Below are 15,700 nucleotides of genomic sequence, written 5' to 3'. Positions count from 1 at the left end.
TTTAGTAGATCAGGTCATTGCTGGGAAAACATACCTGTATGTTAGAAATGCCAGAAGCTGCCTGTACAAGGATGCTGGCAGAACTTCTGGCACAAGTTCAGAGCATTTTAGTACTACATCCACTTATACAAGATGAAGATATGGCTGAAGACATTAAAGCAAATATACTCCTACATTAAGCCAATAAGACAATAAATGATTGAGGGTGCAAGTACTAAAATCTTCCCCAGACAATAGCACAGAGTATCAAATTAATAGTTGTGGTAAATGTGTCTGAAATATATTCCATATCATTTGTGGCAAGAGTTGCTTTCAATAGGAGATTACAGAGAACATTTAAATTACTAGTGAGAATTACCCTGAATAACAAGCTCATTATTTACTATATTTTCATTTTGTTGAGTTTATTAGTTGTACTGCCTTGTTAGATTTTGTGGATCCTTTTCTGTCCTTTCTGCACAAAAGCCCAGCTATGGAACATTTCTGAAAGCAACAATTGTGATTTTATAATGAACCACAAGAGGGGGGAGAATGAACATAAATGAAAGAACTTGATTTTAATGAAACAACTGCTACATTTAGGACAATGCTGTACCAATGATGAATTTAGGAATCTTGTCCAGGTGTTGGCTGTGGAATGAAGAGTTTGAACTAATGATGAGATATATTTTCCCGAGATTCTTCTTTTCAGGCCTGCTGATTTACTCCTGAGTGTCTGTAAAAGCTGTGGGCAAACCACACTTCCAAATGTTTCTTGCCATGCTGTGTGTACTCATCTCTTTCTTTATTGTCTTGATCAAACACAAACAAATGCTGATGAAATGATAAAAAACAGAGATATCTGTGACCTGAATAATCAGTTTTATAACTTCCTACCCTGCCTTTTAATTTTTTCACGCATTTCTACAAAGGAGAGCTCTAACTCAAGTAATCAAGGAATTCTTCCCTGGTGCATAGATGAGTTTTTGGTGTCAATACAAAAAATAAATCAGCTTACTCTTGTGGTTATGGACTGATACAGGACTGGTGAATTTCTGAGTTGTTTCAGCCTATTCTTTAAAGAAGGCTCATAGTCCCCTGGTCTATGTTGTGTGCAGAAGCAGCTCCACTGATGACAAAGCTGGGAGCTCCTAGAGATGATACTCTGGGACTGCTGAGACCACATGCCCCTGGATCAGCCCTTGGGAGAGGATGCACAAGCAGCTTTGGCAAGGAATCAGCTTCCTAATCCCAGGACTGTGGTGGCAGTTCCTATAGCCAGCTGAAGGGCAAGGAAGGAAAACAGATTTCAAGAAATAACCCACTCCACTGTCCACTTTCTTTTATTTCAAAGTGGCTAAAAGGGAAAGACAATTTTTCCAATATTTGGTCCTTTGTATCTCATGTTCCTGCTGGCCTAGGCTGTCAGTCCTCTGGGAGAGGGATAGGAAAAGAAGGATTTTACTTCCCCTTGGATTAAGAAAGGAGCAAAGCAACAATTATAACAGTAATATGAGGATGGTATTGCAGCAGGTGTTTGCAGCATGGCAAAGAAAAAAAATAGTAGAATAGTCAGCAAACCTCAGCTTTTCACTGCAATTAATTATAAGTAGCTTAGTAGACTGTAACTCTGAGAGAACACCATGTAATGTTATTAGGCAAAATGATAATGTCCTTAATTTCATGTTCAAAAGCTGAATGGTTCTGAAGGAGGCTTGCAAAAAGAAATTAAGATAGTTATACTAGAAGAAGACAGAACGTTGATTACCAGCAGTGAGGTATCCAGATTTGACTAATGGCACAGTTATTGTATGCATAAGCCCTAATGGTGTTTAAGTGGTTGCTAGAATGAATGCAATTAATGTAATTTATTTGTCAACATCCAAACACTATAATACTCAAAATAGGATGGGAGGTCCCTTGCTTAACACATAATCCTATGAATATTTTTCAGTTTCTCTTTTCAAAAGTACACAAAACCAGTGACTACGTGGGGTGTTTTTTTTTTTTTTTTTTTTTTTTTTTTTTTTTTTTTTTTTTTAATGATTCTCATGTTTTAAGGGGCATCATGTACATAGCTCCACTGATTTAAACTGATTTTGTTTTGCTTGGTTTCATGGATTTTGGAGGGATATTTTAGGATGTTTTAGTCTGCCTTGCCACTTGAAGACATTAAGTTGCATCTATTCTACATGTCCAGAGTTGTTTTATTTAGAGAAGGATCCTCCTAGATTGTCTGAACTACTATAGGGTTAACAGTAAATTGATTACTTTCTTAAATTGTTTCAGTGATTGATGGTGATCTATGTTCAAAAAAAAAAAAAAAAAAAAGAAAAAAGAAAAAAGGAGCCTCATGTATTTCTAATGTGAGTTTCTTTCAGCTAAAAGCTAGAATTAATCATCTTTGAGATCTTGTCATGCTACATCAGAGAACCTTGTGTTAGGGGAGAACTTTCCCTAAGCGTACTGGGATGTAATCAAACTCTTTGAATGACACAGATAAAGCTTCTCATGTTTCTCATTGTGTGTCCAGTGCTTTTGATCACACAGTTTTATAACTTTCAAACCATTTTAATATTTTCATTCTGTGTTATTTGGGGACATTTTTTTTGGTGATTTTTTTTGTTTGTTTGTTTGTTTTAGATCTAATGACCTCACTAATGTCAGGTCTGAGAACAAAGCCCCTGTGGTGTTCTTACTTGATACTTTCTGACTTACCCAAGGAGACAGGAGCATCAATCCTGTTGAGAGATGTTCCTCTCCATGGTCTGGCTCCTCCAAGTGTGTACAGCAGCCGTACTGCAATACTCTCCCCTCTCCTTGCACTCATGTGAAAACCTCCCAAGCTCTGGCATTGTTCCTCGCTGACTCGGAGAGAAAACAGAGTCATTATTCTCCTACAGATGAAAATTGATTGATATATTAGGGTTAATAGCAAACCTTTGTCAGCAGGCAAAACTTATCAGCTTACATTTCAAGTAAGTTATTCAAAGATATTGACAGGCTCTCTAAGCTACTGCTGCCCTCTGCACTGAGGACTGACATGGCAGGGCTGGGATGAGACACAGTTGCCTTTCAGTCTGGATCCAGATCAATTACCTTATTGTGAAGCCACCAGTAAGAGACCTGGGTTGTATATCAAACTTCAACATAAGTAGCAGCTGTCAAAGCCATCAGATTAATTATTGTTCATTAATCATTCCTTGTTCAAGATGGAAAACCCTTCCAAGTCAAGGCATAGAGAACTTGAAATTGTTGTTTAGAGCAGCGGACACATTATTTGAACTAGATTTGTAGATTTCACAAAAGGTTGTTATTTACACGCTAAATGGTTTTTTTTATTGTAGTAGCTCCCTGCCATACCCAACAACACAGTTAAAGCTTTAGGAAGACATATACCAGTGCAGTTCCCTGATTAAGAGGGAGTTATTTAAATTCATATAACTGCTTTTTCTTTATTCCCCCTGACATATTTGGCTCACTTGAAGGGGGGATTGTCATGTTTAGGAGAGATTAAAGTAGCATGGAAATATTTCTCTTAAGACTTATTTCTAGAAATGGAAGGATTTCCTTTGTCTTTTTAGATTTTTTTTTTTTTTTTGTCTTCTTTTTACTTTGTCCTGTTTGGCTAGAGAAATGTACAGAGAGAGAAGCACGGATAGTAGGGAAACCCCTTGCAGTGGAACAAACAAACTGCTACTTTCAACTCTTGTGAAAAAATGGAACGCTAAAATTTAGCTCTGATTCAGACAGACTAAATTAATAATGTTTTTTAACAATCTGCTACATTGAAAAAATGTATACTCATACTTATCTGCCTCTGAGTTCCTCATGGCATCGCACAATCTTTGAATCGCTTCTTGTTGGTAGCTTGATCCTAGGAAAACCTGTAAGAAGCTTTACTTAGTGGTCAAACTCTGCTGTGCATTATTTCCCATGCCTGCAATCTATACAATGATAAGCCTGAGGTGCTTGAGTTTTTACCTCCAATAATCACAACTAGAAAACCACAAATGGGCTTTTCATTTCTCCCTTGCAAGAGCTATAAAAACCAAGGTAAACCATCCTGCCAAGTCACTTTTATAGGGACCTCACTTTCCTGTTCACTAGTTTTACTCTAAATAATTAAAAGCAGCACTCCTGCCCTTCACTGTGGTTTCCAAGGAATTCACAAGGTGCACATGCTCCATCCAAAGTCCTGAGTGAGACTGAATTGGAGGTCCTTGATGGGTTCATAGCCCAGGACTCCTATGCTTGGGGCTTTGAGCTACAGTGTCCATAAAGTCCCTTTCTCCAAAAGATGGAGGCTTTACAATGCTGAAATGAGCAGCCCACATAAAATTTAATACAGTGATGAAGATGAACCTGGTCCTGATACTTTTATTTTTTATTTGCTTCAAATAGGATTTATCATTTTAATGCCTCTGTAAGGACAAGGTGAGCTGAATACTTAAGTCTATGGGTGGGTTGTTTTGTTTTTTGGGGTTTTTTTTTAAGAACATATTTCTGTCTATAAAAGGTCTTTAAGCATTCTGCATTCTCCTTGCTTTCCAATTAAGTTTTCTGGTGTTTCTAATGTGGTCCTCTGGAGTGCTGGAAAGTAATAGGAACAAGAATGCATTTAATACCTGGCCTGGTGTCTTGGCAGCAAAGCTTAGCACTCCAGTGTGGGGAGTAGCAGGTTCAAGACCAACCCCAGGAGTCTTAGTACTTGGACTGGCAGAGGGCTGGTGTAATGCACAGACAGTGAGCTCATTCTGCAGGTGGAGTGTTCAGCTGCATTGATCTTGTGGCAAACCCAGCCTGCTAAGGTTTTGAAGAAACATTGGCTCTGATCTGAAAGGAAATTGTGCTGCCTTTCCCTGTCTTTCCACTAGTTTAGCTTGCAAGCTCTAATAACATCAAAACATACTTTAAGCAAGAAGGCTGACACAGCTACAGAGACACAAAGTAATTTCCTATAAATAATAAATACAATAAGCAAAACCCTAATCTCTCATTAGGTAATTGTATTTTCATGGGGTCAGCCAGCCTCCCTGGCCAGGTTGAGGTCAATTCTAAAATATGTGCATTATATACATTAGGCATCTGTTAATGAAGCATAAATTTCATCAGCAAGCTGGGTGCCAAAATCAACTCATTTGGGTACATGATTTGCATCTACACTGGTGTCTTATGGATTTGTTCCATAGCTGAAGCAGCAAGTTTGTGTAGATGGCATGAATGGCATATAATAAGGAGGGAAAAAAAGGAACACCACAAGCATCAGAGATGAGCATAAATCATCTGAATTTTGGTTAAATAGAATCTAGAATGCAGTGGGTTCCAAAATAACAGTAAATGAAGGGTAAGGAAGAAATCATGTTGCCAAAGCCGGGAATACCTGGTCAGGGTTAGTGATTATTCCATTTGATAATATCTGGTCAGGGCTAATAATTATTTATTTTGACAAAAGTTGAAATAAAAAAGCTAATGAAAAAGCTAAATGCAAACCAAACCTTCCATTTTAGAGCACCATTTCCTAGAAGGGGCTCAGTGGGCCTTCACTCTAAAAATTCACCAGTATTTTGCTCAGATCCATCACAGGAGCCCTGGTAGAGGAGCAGCAGGATGACACATCTCAGCAATTAAACAAGAAGCCCTCATCGTTACTTCTCCTGCCAGCCTAGGGTGTCAAACACAGGATTTTGCTCCCAAGAATGGTGAGCCTAGAAATGAGAATGGGCTGAACAACCCTAATGACAAACCTTATGATGGTGGTACCATTACACTCCTCCCTTGCAAGCACGTAAGCAAAATTACTTATCTGCTTTGGAAGTGAGGCATGTGTGTCGTTTCAATATGTAGGCTGGAATACTGCTTTGCTTTATTTAAACAACACAGGGTCTAAGGACAGCAGGGTTTTGGCCATTTTTTATTGCCCATTAAAATGGTAGAAGTGTTCCAGAGTAGTAGCCAATTTGAAAAGGAATACGAAATAAAATAAATTATTCAGATTTCAGGAGCGTTCTCCTTTCATTCATTAAGTTCCTATAGCTGAGCACTGTATCATTGCATGCTTTGGCAGTGGAAAATAAAATTTCAGAAAGAGAAAACTTTCTCAGTAGCAGATGTTGGAACAACATTACAGGCTCCAAGTTGGGTTAAGCCAATTGTAAGTTTGACAGCAGAACTATATCAATCTCTTTGAACAAGTAATCCAAGGAATTTATGTAGAACCATGTGAGCTGTTCTCTTGGTTTCGATTCAGTAACTTTCATGTAAAGCAAAGGTGAGATTTTAGTAGGCAATAGAATGAGCAAATTATTGGGGAAAAGATCATACGGTGCCAAGAATTGTCCTGCAAGACATTGGATCCCAGTGAGAGTGGAAAACATGTGAGGGGAAAAGGTGATCACTTAAGTCATTCCTCTTTAACAGTAGCACAGAGGATGGGGAAGTAAAGGAGCATAGTCCTTCTTGTTCATGTGTATCCAAACTTCAGGCAGCAAGGAACTGAATAATAGATATGTGGAGAAAGAAAGGAAATATATATAAATTGACAGTTCTTCATTAGTAGAAATTAAAAACATGAAGTCTTTTCTACATGTAAAAAATATAAAATGCACAGACCCACAGAACCCCATCCACCTACTTCAGTGGGCTTTGGGACAGTGCAGACATGCCCCTGTTGGAATGAGGTTACAAGGAACCTTCAGAGAGGCTGTTTCCCTTCTGCTGCAGCTAATAGTGTTACAGTCTAAGAGTTAAGAGGTTTTTCATGAGTACAACTTGAGAAGAAGCAGATCCTGATTGCCTCTGCAAACCAAAGCAGTGAGACAACGTAAGTTTTCAATACTGTTAGCTTCCAGGTTCAACAAGACTGATTCCCTTTTTGAAAATTTCTGTACTGTTCAAATTAGTGCCAGTAGTATCATGGGTTTCTTGGGGGAAAAAAAAAATCAATGACATATTTCCCCCTTTATCCATCTAGCTCTGGGGAATGTAATGCTGTTGAATATGCTGGCTTTTGTAAGAGATGTAAAACAGAGTCTGTGATCATTTGTGGTCATTAAGGATAACTTTTTTTTTCCTTTTTCATGAATAGAGGTGTTAGTGAAGGTGTTCTGGCCTAATTCCAGCTCCAGTAATTGGATTTTTTCAATTTTTTTTTTTTAACCTACACACATTCCTTCAGCAGTCTCATTTAGCTCTGTCTGTTGGGCTCAGTTCAGCATTGGCATATTGGCCCCTCTTTTTTTCAGCTAGACTGATGCAAACAGACACTAAGACAACTGTAAGCTTTCTTTTCCCTCCCATATAGCTCCCATATAGTAATATAATTACTGCTTAACATGGTTTCTTCAGATGTGCTTTCATTAGTGTGTCTCTACCACCTCTCCAGCAATATTTGATAGAGGGATACTTCTAGAAGGCAATATTCAGTAGGAGCTCAAAAGGTGAACTCAAAAGGGTTATCTGTTAGGGGTTGGACATTGGTGGCTGAGCCATTCTTCTGAAACACTGATTTTTTGCCCTGTAGTGGCACACAGGAACACTGTCAATTCAGCTTGTGGCAGGAGGTGTAACCCACTGTGTGCTGCACTGTTGGATTTGTAGTGATGAGTGGTATCAGCAAGAAATAAAGATAATTCTGTCTCTCTATGTAATCTGGTAAAACACTTCCAAAATTCACCAGAGAGGAGATGAGCAAACTGAAGGCAAAAGTACAGTGTAAGATGGCAGAAGGGAAGGAACAGGAGGCACATGAAATACATTAGAAGCTGAATCAAAATATTATATCTTCTGCTCTGACAGATATGAGGAAATGATGGAAAACAAGGTTGCTATCTTTCTGCTGCTGTGCCTAATTGAAGTCACAAAGGATGATGAAAGGTCAGAGACAGTGCAAACCTCTTATTTTTGATCTAGACTGAATATTTTCCAAAGTGCTGTATGCCACCAGCTATAGCCTTTCTACCCTACTTTATAGAGGGGCTCCTCAGCCAGGCATGAGACACCCCCTGAATGTTTAAACAGCCTGGGAGTGGCTGAAGTTCGATGAATTTCTAAAAATGTGGGGTTTTGGTCTCTCCACAGAGATCAGCAGAGCTAATATACAGCAATGCAACCAAGCTCAGAGATTTCCTCAGACATTCCTTGTCCCGTGTGACTCCAGGCACATCACAGTCTTAAATCCACAGGTAAACCCTTGCTTCCACACCAAAAAAAGTCCATTTGCTCATGGGAGAGTGATTAGGGATTGCCATGTGTTTAACTAGCCTGGAAGTTCCCCTAGTCCTCCTTGGAGTTTGTTATTAAACAGGAGAGAACCCAAATTAGAACTCAGAGCAAACCGCAGCACGAAAGGCCTGCAATGAAAACTTTATGTTGGCTGCACCCTCACACCTTGGGTGACAGAGAGTGCCTCTGTCCCCAGGCTGTGACCGTCAGCAGGACTGGAGATCACAGAGAGGTGCTGCTAAGAACAGGTATCCAGAATAGCCAAACCCACAATCCATTGTGAAAAAAAAAAAAAAAAAGTATATTCCTTACAGAGACTACTCCTGCCAGGAAAGTAAGTTTGCTTGCTACTGGAAAACTTCATTGTAGGCTATCAAGGGTTAAAAAGCATTTGAAAATCAGCTTCTATTGGACTATTTTGTTTGGCCAATATCTGACATGGGTTGTACTGAGCACGTTTTGCCACCTGGCCAATTTTTTTTCCTGCCAAGCTATTCACTCAGGCTTGTGGTGTGAAAAATAGATGTTTAATAGTCAATGAAGTACTATAGTGGGTAATAGTTTATAAATTTCCATGACTTATTATGCTCAGCCTAAGTGACTGTTTATTAAGTGTATTTAAAGCCCCCCATCTCATTAACTTACAGTACTGGTGATTCCCTCCTCCCACCACTGCTGTTTTTAATGGAAAATATTCACACGTCTTTCTCCTAGGGCATGTGAAACAACCCTGTGGAAAAGAGACTTCCTGGATAAGAACAGGACATCATCCTTGGCTAGGTACAATGTGTTTATAATTTTTGGAAATAAAGTGAATCTGAAATATGAGATATATAACTTGTGGACCAAAAAAAATCTATAAATATCCTTTGTAAAAAATACAGCTGCCAATATCCCGCCCTTTTCTGCTTTGGGTTCACAGTGAATGACATGGCCAGTTTTATCAATAAAGCGTGTCTCGTGTAAAAAAATATTAAACCAGCAACTTAATTATGAAATACTGCCTTTATTTTCTTAATGGATTCCACGGTACTTCGGGGAAATATTACATACTAAGGTTAAATAAATTCTCTGCTAACAAAAAACAGGCCCAGTCTTAACTTTAGGGATCTACTATTAGCTGTGCAGTAGGAAGGTGGGTTTCTGTAGCAGGGAAAGGCTGTTAATTATAAAAGAACATGTTTTGTTCCCCTATATTAATTTCTAGAATGAAAAAGGTCATTGATAAATTCTATGAAATCTCTCAAAAGGATCCTGCTGACATCAATAAGCGTCCTTTTGTCATATATAATATTTTGGTAATGATGTGTAAGTAAAACTCTGGATTAATCCCTGAGGTAATTCCAATGAAGCTACTGGGAACATAATACATGTAAGTTTGATCATCTAACACTTGGCTTCACGCTGTTTACATCAATTTCCTGAAGATCACTTGGAAGCTGAAGACAATCATGTGATAATGGCAATATGAAAACAGAAAAATTGGTGAGTATTATGATAATGTGAAGAGGTGGCTCTAATAAAGGTAAAGGAAGTTGTTCGTAAAATCCCCTCCTGCAGAAAGCATCTGAGAACACAGTTTTTCTAAGCTGAGATGTTAAGCTGACACAGATGTTACAGAGGAGCCCTTTCCATGAAATTTCAGATGCCACGTTTGGAAACAGCCTCGAACATCAGCTCAACCTGCAACGGCAACGAGTGGAGCAAGAGCAGGGCCACCTGTGCTGCAGGGAGTGAGCAGCTCTCTCCTGGCCTGCTCCCAGGTAGTACTTCCAAACAGCAGACATAAAATACGTGCCCCCAGTGTTGAAGGAGTTAATGTGACACTGCAAAATGAGCTTTGCTATTTGCTGTTTTGTTTGGCCAATAGCTGACACAAGCACATTTTGCCACCTGGCTAATTTTGTGCTGCCAAGTTATTCATTCAGGCCAGTGGTGTGAAAAAGGAGGCATTTAATAGTCAACAGAGCACTATATAGGGTAATAGTTTATGATTTTCCATGACTACTTAGATGCTGCTCAAATTATTCTTGATTGAGCAAATTATTCTTTTTTAAAATCATCCCATTCATTTATTTACTAATGACTCTATCCCTTCTCTCCCATACATCATTTTTTTAAAGTGGGAACTATCAGCCATTTCCATGTTTGTGGGGACTTAGCCAAAGGAAAACTACGAGCGTATTACAGCTCAGATCACAACTTTGAAAGACCTTTTGCCAAGATATTAGATGCTGAATAAAAGACCTTTCTGAGCTTTCCAGGGAGTCCTGCACAGGGATGAGGTGAGCTGGAGAGAAAATCCTGACATCTTGGTTCAGCAGATGAAAATATTAATCCTCTCTGTTCCCTAGTTATTTTTTCAGCAGGTGGTTGCTTGGTTTTCAAGATGAACCACAGCCTGATGGGCTCATTCCAGTGGGGTCACCAGCTAGCTGAAAAGCCTTCACTTTTGCTGACAGGGAATCCTTGGCCAGGCTATCCAAGATTAGTGTTGGAACAGCAAACCCTTCCTCAGGAGAGCCAGCCTGTTAAAGACAAGTTATTTATGCTGCTAGGTGCTGGTACAAGTACTTAGATGCATGGCAGAGACAGTATTTTGCTTTTGTGTGTACTTCCTGAGGTGCTGGAAGCAAGCAGGAGAGGCAGTCTCCTTTGCCTGTCACAGCAAACACACAACGGCACTGTGTGTAAATTGATTTTCCAGCCTTTGTCTTACCTGTGTTAAACCAAAGGAGGAGGGCAGACCAAAGCATCCTGCTCTACAGATGCGAGATTATGAAGCCATAATGCCAGAAGTTGTCAGAGCAAAATAATGCATGCTTTTGTGAGTTTATCTGATGTCACATACTTCAGACAAACACTGCTGTTAATATTCATTGTATGGTTTAATTGGTTTGATACAGAATAGCAACATGAGTGTAGTGAAATGCTTGTTATGTAGGTCTTCGTGTTGTTTCAAAGTCTTTATTATTATGACAGCAAAGTCTTGTTCATTAAAGTTTCACAATCCATTTTCATTAGGATGAAACTGATTCTGTAAATGAACAGTTGCTCTGAAAAATCAAACCCTTGCAGCTATCACAGGGGAGGTACAAAGTCTGTATTAATTATCAGGAATATGGTGTCGATCGAAGATGTTAATTGCCCTGATGGTTAGTTATTTGGGGAATTGCCATGCATTTCATGCAGGGATAATAAAAATGAATTTTTAAACAAAGAGATCTTAAAATAATATATAATCTGTAGAGAATACCAACATCAAAGGCTTATCTCAAAGCTTTGAATTTTATCTTTGTGGTCCAAAATGTTAAAGATGAACTGAGCAATATTTCAGCTGGTTCAAGTTTGTGAGAGGAAAACAAAACAAGAGTTAATTAACTGTTATTACAAACCTTTTCAACTTTAATTTGACTTTCAAATATTAGCATTTATCTATGAACTATGCTTCTGGGTTTGACAAATTAGCTTTCACAGAACAAGTTTAATTAGGCTTCATTGTGCTTTTATGTCACTTTGCACAGTTCCAGACAATGAATGGATTAACTTACTAAAAGTCATATGTTTAAAAGAATTTGTTGAATGCTAAAAAGGTTGACAAAGTTGCAAAGCTTTACCAGCCTAATGCAGAAAAGATGCATCCTGTTTAGCATGATAACACGCATTCTTTGCAGAGAACAGCTGGTGCTGACACACACAACCCTGCCTGGCTGCTCTCAGCACCCACAGGCTGTCACCACCCCCTTCCCATCCCAGCCCACCCTGGGAAAGTCTGGTGTGTGTGTTTGCTACCAAAGCCTGATACCTGTGAAAGACAGGAAAGGGGAGAGCTACAGGTGCGCATGGCATGACTAAGCATGCTGGTTCTCTAGCTGGAGTAAAATAATCTCAGTGTATACTTGTATTTATTTTAATTCCTGATTTATTTCTTTTTTATCATTGGTATTAGGACTGCTCCATATTTATGAGAGATTAAAAAAAAGAAAAAAGGGAGAAAAGTAACTGTGAGGCTCTGAAGCAATACAGCAAACTGATTTGTCTCAACATAGTAACAGGTGAGAGTGGAAAGCATTGTAGAAAAGTATAAATATATGTAGTAGAAAAGTATAAATATATGTGAAGCTGAGAAATGCTGCTCTCCTTCACAAAGGGATGTGTCACTTTAGAACTCACTAAATAGGTACTGTCTATAGGAGAGCTTGTTTTGTAGCTAGGTTTTAGACCTTTTCTGGTTTTTTTCTGACTTCTCCTTCTCCTTCCTAGCCACGCATGTGCTCCTCTGCCCAGTGGTGTTAAACTGCTTTTGTCTAGACAAACTAGAACAGTCAGGAGACCTTGAAGAGATCTAAGAGGTGATCTAGTGAAAATTGTGCTTGAGAACAGAAAGCCATGGCAATCTGTTTAGTGGAGAGAAAGAACAACAGAATTGTGGGGGTGCTGGAATTGTTTTTAGGTTTTTAGTTAGAAGTCTGATGTGATTTGACTTTAACCCTAGCCAGGTAAAGCTCCTGTCCTGGAATGTTCTTATCAGAAGTTGATAAGAGTTTCCAAGACAACCTAATCCTCTGCCTGGAGTTTCGGTCATCCCATTGTCTTTCTCCCTCATCTCAATGCATCTCCCCTCCCCACCCATCATCTCCCAGGCCCAAAACCTTTGGGTGTCGGACAGTGATTGGTGGATCTCCGAGGACCCCACCCCAATTAACCTGATTTGTTAATGTTGTGTATTGCATTTGGCATTAGCCACCTGGCTTTGTTTCATTGGTCTTGTAACTTGTGCCCACCCCTGAGATTTCTGGTGAACAAAAACCCCTCGCAAACCAGGTCCTGGGTCACTCTCCAGAGGCACAGGCCTGGGACCAGGGACTGCCCCTGTGATTCCCGAATAAAACCTTCTTCCTGAGCCTTAAGAGTGTCCCCTCTTTCGAACCACGGCCGTGACAGCCAAGGCAAAGGTACTGCGGAGCCAAGACCCACGCAAAGGTACTGTTGGGGTGTATCAGAGCTAGCAGGTGGTCCAGCCGACTGCTGGACTGGCCTGAGAGACAGATACGCAAAGCAACACAGAATTTTTCTGGGGATAGAGCACTGTATCAGACTAAAGAACACTCATGATGGCTGCATGTAGAGGGGCAGAAGTAAATGCTTTTGGAAACTGGCAGTGCTGAAGCAGGTTTGTGCATGTTTGCCTATCCCAAATCACACAACACTTTCCTGGTGGCCAGTATAATTTAACATCAGACTGTGCCAACTCATGGTTGGCTGACTGCCTGCAGATTCTTTCAGGAGTGATACTGCACCAGGATTGTCCAGTCCAGGACATTTACACTGAACACATCCTGTATTCCATGGTCAAGAAAGGCCCATGCTTATGTATTGATATAGTAGGTCAATGTCAGTTAAGGAAAGGTCATATGTAAGGAAAGTAACAAAAAAGGAGTTTAGGGGGATAAGGAAGACAAAATAGAGGAGCAGTGTGATGGACAGAGCCAGAGGCAAAAAGGAAGCCCATATTAAGCAGCAGTGAAAGCCAAACAAAACTAGAGACATTGCAGAGGGGAGAAGAAATGAGTCAAAAAATACTTGGCAGTGCAGTGATACCAAGCTGAAATGAAACCAAAGAAACAAGCAGCAAGCATCAGGCTGCCACTTAAACCTCACTAGGCACCAAGATGAAATATCCTGTAGTGACCATTTTGTGAAGGGTCCTTTAAACTTAGGAAAAAGAGGCAGGCAGTTTTAGCACTGACAGCACAGTATAAGTTGCATCTTTTCCTCCCTCCCTTCTATCTGGCAAGTGAAAGTTATTCTGGTTTTTTGTATGGCCATTATTGGAACTTTGCACAATTCATAAAAATATATAAAACAGAACTCTGGATGAAACCAAGGCAGGAAGAAAGTAGCAGGAATATACAATCTTCTCTTATACTTAAAACTCCCATTCCCTTTATCAGGATTTATGAGTGTTCAAGAAGGATAGGCCCACATTAAACACCTTTAGCATTATCTTATGTTTTCCTAAAGTTCTACTAAAGTAAAGACAACATCTATAAGGTTATATGTATAAGATCTGGTTGGAAAGTGGAAGAACAGTTTATGGAATACTATAAAATATTTGACATAATTTCTGTTTTATAAGGTTGAAAAATGCATACTATTTTCAAAACACAGTCACTATTTTACAAATTTTTTTTTTCCTGTTGCTCATATATTTCCCTTTTGGTACTGAGTCCATTAAAATCCATACTCTCTATTCATGCTTACTTCCAACTTTCCTCTTGCTTTCAGTCTCTCTTCTCTGCTTCAGCTACACTGCGAATTCATAATAAATAATAATAAAAATATTCACCTTCTTTTGTAAGCCCAAGAAATAAAGAATACTTTAGTTCCAGAGTACAAATTTACATAGAGACTAACACCCTATTCTGCTAAGGAGCTCTGACATGTAAGAATCTCATATGTAGTATCTTGGTCTGAAAATACCTTTTAGTGCTCAGTTTGTTACTTACCCTGCTTGATTCCAATGAGAGTTTTCTGAATAAAAGTAGTTTAAAATATTAAGTAAGGATTTCAGGATTTGGTGTGCTTACATTGAAGTCCCCAGTGCTGGAAAGGTTTATACATTTCCTTTAAATGTGTGCACTGTAAGTATGTCCTTTGAAGTCAGTGGGACAAATCCTCAGCTGATATCGATTGTACTCTTCCACTGATTTCAGTGAAGTGATAACATTTATTGTAGCTGAAGACATATCCCAGAGAGACTGAATCCTATTGTAAAGTTGCATGCTTAGAAGCTTTTTCCACATTCACCCCAAGACTATTTCCTCTCTGTTCCCAGAACAGTCAAGCAGCCTTTTATAGTATTTCATTTCACTGCAGTGCTGACACGAGTTCCATTTCAGTGATGGAAGAGAATCCTATACTTCCGTGGAGCATGAAATATTATAAACAAAAGGCAAGTGATAAATAGGACCCACACACTGTGCTTCACTTACATATTTTCTGTGTGTACAGTGTGCTGCCTGTACTGGTGTGGCATTCTTTCAGGTATGGTTTTCATATGTGAAAAGATTGTACTTCGTGTGTCATTTTTCACTCTCCTGAATTGTACATGGGTTCTGCAAAAGCATGGTCATTGAATTCTTTTTTTTTATTTTTGTTTCCTGTTAGAAGGTGAAGTCAAGCAGGACTTTTTATCCATGTTGTCATGGCTTACAGGGACGATTTATACTCCTGATTTTTGGCTATGCAGCCTCTTCTCTTCATTTAGGTGTTAGGCTGAGTTTGGAGTGTGCTCTGAAACCACCCTCTGACCCTTCCCTATATTTTCTCTTTCAACTTCTTGCACCCCATACTGTGCCCAACAGAGCTTGGTTGTGTGTCAGGCCACGGCCTACAATTTTTTTAATGGCTTATTATTTAACTTTCTCTAGTCCTCTGGATTCTGTGCCTATGGTGGCATCAAAATGACTCTGTAGGTTGACATCTGTGAGTTTGT

Source organism: Zosterops lateralis (genome assembly GCF_965231275.1).
Source record: "Zosterops lateralis genome assembly, chromosome: 6".
Classification (NCBI taxonomy): Eukaryota; Metazoa; Chordata; class Aves; order Passeriformes; family Zosteropidae; genus Zosterops; species Zosterops lateralis.
The sequence above is the reverse complement of the archived record's forward strand: the minus strand, read 5'-3'. Positions refer to the sequence as shown.